Source organism: Hippocampus zosterae, chromosome 10 (assembly GCF_025434085.1).
Source record: "Hippocampus zosterae strain Florida chromosome 10, ASM2543408v3, whole genome shotgun sequence".
NCBI classification, from domain to species: domain Eukaryota; kingdom Metazoa; phylum Chordata; class Actinopteri; order Syngnathiformes; family Syngnathidae; genus Hippocampus; species Hippocampus zosterae.
The window spans coordinates 19,050,652-19,056,003 of NC_067460.1; the positions used below are offsets into that span (position 1 = coordinate 19,050,652).

A 5,352-nucleotide genomic window follows, 5' to 3' on the forward strand; every position below is an offset into this window, starting at 1 on the left:
ATGGGATTGCAGAACGAGGATTATCAAGGACTGGAAATCTTGTATATAATGAATATAATTGATATTTTTTTCTAGAATGAGAAGACAATAGCCTTCTTCTTTTTTTTCACAGTGACAAACGTATATACTAATTCAGAGGGGGAAAATATTTTTTGTTGTGTTGATATAAACTGGATATGAAAATAAAACTCAGTTTAGGCCACAGCAAATGTCACCCAAGTTCTCTGTTGAGTAACATTTAAAGCAAACACTTTGATCATCTCGAATCTAACAGCAATACAATACCCCCCCCCCCTCCACCTCCGTAAAAAGTGAAATGTTCCTTTGGTTAATTACGTTGCTAATTCTATCTAATTCTGTTTGCAAGTCAAGCTCTTTTTGTCTGTTTATGAGGCCCTCTAGTGGACACAATAGGTATAACTGCTACCTGTCGGGGAGTCCCATGAAAAATCTCATATGCTGTTGAAAGTGAATTAAAAGCAGAAAATATGTCAGTTGTCAGTACGATATAACCCCTTACTAATGCCACAACAACAGTCAAGATTAAAATAATAAGCAATTTCCTGTACAGTGCCTGCTATGGCTATATGAAAGAGTTGTAGTTATTTTAGTTGAGTTTAAACTCTGTGTAAACTCTGCCATCATCCTGTCAGCTCTCTGTAGCGTAATAAACTGTAACATGCCTCTTGTTCTCGGGTCTCAGCTTCCGATAGTGTTTTATTTTCCATCTCAAGTTTGGGCACTGCGTGTGCGCTCGAGGGAAGCCTCCCCGTGGAGCTCATTAGAGTGGATTTGAACTTGTCACGTTGATTTTGGTCTTAGATGACTTTGCAGACAGAATAGAACCAAGCTTGCTTCAAAGACAAAAACGAGCTTGCAGTAAAAGGAGATGGGTTGAAATGAGGTCGCGGTGATGATTGCGAGAGGTCTATGAAAAAAGAGGGATGATGAGTTCAACGCATGTGCATGACTGGCAGAATAATCACTTCAAAGTTGAGGCTGAAGAAGGCGGGTTACAAAGTAGAAGGAGAAAACACATGAAGAAGGTGATGAAATATGATATGACGTGTCAGAGAACAGGAATTCAGAGATTTTAAGCAGTATCATTACTTGCTAAATGATGAAAAGGTACTTCTGGTTTTCTTTTTCCCCACTGAGTTGATCAAAAGGGTTTGTTTATATTACACAATATTTGTTGCAGCACTCTGAGCAAACTGGCAGCTCCGCAGGCACTGGACCTACTCTGGAACCTATTAATAGTCCACCCCTCCTTTTGTTCATATAATGCACAAGTGCACAATGATCCTCTGACAGTGGCTTTGTACTTTGCGACTCTTCAAAGGTCAAGTGGCCCTTGTCCATGACCTTTTCAGTCTCCCAAGTCAGTATTCTGTAGAACTTTCAGCCTTTTGGACTCCCCAAAGAAGAGAGCATGGACCACAATGGGCGAAAAAAAAAGACATTTGGGGACATTATGCCCTCCGCCAAATCCCAAACTATCCCCTATCTTGCTACGAAAGACCTCCCAAGCAACACTCGAAAGAAATGTGAGTTGATTTTCTTCATGTTATTACTCAATCGAGGTTCAGTGAGTAGGATTTAAATGTTGCCGTCACTTTAAATACAAGCTGTGTGGACATGATTACTTTCAATTTGTATATTAGGCAGACTTTAGGAGAATACTGTACTCTATCCATCCATCTATCCATTTTCTATGCTGCTAATTCTGTCCAGGGATGCTGCGGGGAGCTGGCGCCTTTCCCGGTTGATTTGGACGAGAGGCACAAAGAGAGATGGACAACCTTCCACATTTACAGTTGATACACCTTCTCACTTAGTGGGCACTGAACACACGCCTGGCTGTGCGGAAGTGAGGCGAGCTTTCAGTGATTTCTCCTCTACTTTCTCTTAAAATTGTCGGTATTAATGCATTAAAGCTGTTGAGAAAATTTTTAGTGACGCCATTCACTCTGAGAATGCAGTTTTTTGTACTGCTTTTCGTTTAATCTTCCTTCGTCAACTGGATTTGATCTCCACGGGGGCAGTGTTGGATCAATTTTCACACGGCAGATCATTTCATGCAAAAGCTGCTGTGCAGAAAGTCACTAGAATAGAGAATATAAACCAAGACGGCAGCATCATGACTTTAATTACAGCAAGCTGACCTGATGACTTGCTACCTGACTTTTGCATTTTCGGGTAGCAAAATGCAATGATGAATATTTCCCTAACATGAGCATTATCATCTCTTTTCCTGCCCCACTAACCAGACGTCCAGCATCTTTCTTCAAAAAGGTCCGGACAAAGAGTGACGCCATGCATCACAGATCCATATGGACAATGGACACGTTTATTTGGTCTCTTTAAATGAGGACTATGAAAACATTGTGGTCTGGCAATGTAACAATCAACAAAGAGCTTTTCCGGATGGCTGACAAATATTTATGAATAAGACACTGACAGCACACTGTTGCATAATTGAGTCAATTAAACTATGAACCAATGATAAATCTACAGTCCATGTTAATATGTATAATATATGTTTTTACTTCCTGTTTTTTCTTGCAGTGGCGATAAAGTAGTTCACTGTGACATGCGATGAATGAATAATGCAGTTGGTCGAATCATCTTATGATTTCCACTTAATGTGCATGATTAAAATATGACTTCATTTATTTCTTGCCGCATCTAAGGACGTCAACATTTTGTTTTATGTTTTAAACGCGTCATAATTACACATGCAGTGGGACAAAACACATTCAGAGATGTATTCATTTTTTTTGTTAAAACTGTGTTTCGACTTTGGTGAGGTTTTACACATTGAGATTTATTTACGCTGGCGATGCACTTTTGTGAATCATCTGTAAAATAACTTCATTAAAATCATGAGGTGAGATGAGAGGCTCGTTTTGCCTTTTAATTTTCCTGTCCTTCCTTGAAAAATGTGCATCGTTCTGTTTCCCCATATTAAGTAAAAGTGAGTAAGCACTAATCCAGAAAAAAAAACTACCGGTACTTGTGAAGTACGTTTGATCCCCAAAACGTGCACTGAGTCTGCAGAGTCTTGTCAAATGAACACAGACAAAAGCTGACTTTGCGTTTCATTCTTCTGAGAATCCAGAATACACCACACGTGTGCCTCTTTCCTCTTTGCCAGGCGCAGCCTACTGTGGAGGCACCACATAAAACTTCAAAGACTAAAAAAGGTAAAGGGAGATTAAAACACACGTGGAGAGTTCAACTCATGGACTCGTAAGCTTTGCTCAGGTCTTGCGGAATATGCCGATGGTAGTTTCCAGCATATGTTCTGAAAATTTTCAGTTCAATGACAATGTGTGCAACTTTAGGGCAGGCTCCTCCTTTTGTTTGACATTTGACATTAACGCTACTTATTAATAGGATTTTTGCTACTGTACATGTAATGATTCACGGAATTTTCTTGAGTTCCACCATTCCCCCTTAAGGAGTCTAAATGATGAAGAAGGAGAGGAATGACTAGTTGGGAATGGCCAAATAACAAAAGGTACTAGACGACGCTATTATTTTTTTGTTTTTCAAATCCAGCAGTCACATAGGCATCATCATTATGAGGTCCCCTTTTGCCTCGAAATGTTTTTTTTTAAATAACATTGACATGAGAAGGAGCCTCTCTAGGCCGAATAATTCAGATATCAATCCAAGAAAATAAAAATATTTAATCCTTTTTTGTCTAGATAAGAACAGTGATCGCCCCCCGCCCCTCCCCCCTTCCCTCCCAGTTTAATGGGAACCTCCCATAATTCTTGTTATTGGAAAAAAGTCATACCTTTCTAAGTATATGGCATATTATTTTGTTATATAAATGTCGTTAAAGTCAACATGAAAACATAACCCGAGTATCGAAAAGAAAAACATTTCAGTTTTGTGGTAGTTTCACCCCCTGGTGTGTTTTAATGTCTATCAAGGTCAAATACAATCTTCGAGTGGAAACAAAAAGCAAGAAATGTATTCCCAAACAACTGATGATGCCCTTGAGCTGCAGAGTTGTCAACGTCACAAACTATCTGCAATATCTCAAATATCCGGCCACCTGCATTCAAGGTTGTACTGCCAGCCTACTGCAGTTCAACAACAGTAGGGAGGGGAAAAAAACCCAACATAAAACACAAAGTGAAGGATAATTTTGAAGCCTTGAGACAAAAGTGCAATCTTATTGTTGTTGTGACTTTTGGCTTGTCCGATCAGGGGTCGCCGCAGTCAAATCCATTTTTCGGAGAATAGTTTCTGAGCAGGCCGCGGCTGAGTGTTGGGCACCGGCCAGGCATTGCTGCGCAATCTAATGACACACGGTGACTAATAATCTGAGGAATTCTCGCAAGATTTCTCACTGGTTGGTATTTCCGTCAATTTCCTCGGTTTTGCCGCATGAACTCGAGTTAACCACGACACTGCCGATCCCTGATGAAAGTAAACACAATGTATTTCCTATAGTAACCCACTTTACATTTCCATTGATTTGATCGTCAATTGATGACAACGACCCACGCGCGCTGTTAGATGCTAACACGCCATTTTTGTCCATGTTCAAGTTGGCAAGTGTTTTCGCTCTTGGTCATCGAATGACCGTGCAACATTTATGTGGCTCTATCGCAGTTGTAAATCGGTGAGAGTTGCTTATTAAACCGCGTTTTTCCAAAACAGTGACTTAGCCGCTGGTGTGGTTTTACATCATGGAAGAGTCGTGTCCCTCTTTCCAGCGAATGCAGTGAGCGCCAGGCCGTGAAGAAAGTATCTGTAAACTGATAAAGTGTCTGCCGGTTAGACACTGGGGGGGGGGGGGGGGGGGGGGATAAATATCCTCGTGCGCACGCAAATGAATGCTCTTTGATCCGTTCTAGAAAACGCGACTCACCAGCTCTAAATAACATTTGCATTCAGATGCAGTTTTTGGTCATTCCTTAATGAAGCTCAAGAATGAGAACTTTTGAGTTCACGGTGATCGCCAGCTCAAATCGGTAAGCATGTTGGATGACGTATGGGAGTGATGAAAACTCATCTCATAACGACGACAATATCGTCAATTCGAATGATGCGGCAGGCGGCAGTTACCGAAGAACAGACAGTAAAGAGCGAAACTAAAGGGCTCTCACTCTCCCAATAAAAACACACGACTAATGCATCCAGACTCCATTTGCCTCGACTCCCAAGACACGTTCTGATTCATCAGCCCGACAACAACCCCCCAACACACACACACACACGCATGTGAATGCGTCTGTCTGGAAATGACAGAGACAGGAGAGGAGGTCTGGGAATGCTGAGGAGGGTAGAAATAAAGGGGGGGGGGGGGGGGTTGAAAGTTGCAACTTCAGG

General features: G+C 41.3%; 1 long non-coding RNA gene across 1 annotated transcript; it reads left to right on the plus strand.

The window, feature by feature from the left end:
- LOC127608639 (uncharacterized) lies at positions 1-2,920 on the plus strand. The gene is made up of 2 exons (XR_007964288.1): positions 1-1,547; positions 1,735-2,920. It is a non-coding gene; the product is annotated as an uncharacterized LOC127608639 (long non-coding RNA).
- Positions 2,921-5,352: the final 2,432 nt, after the last annotated feature.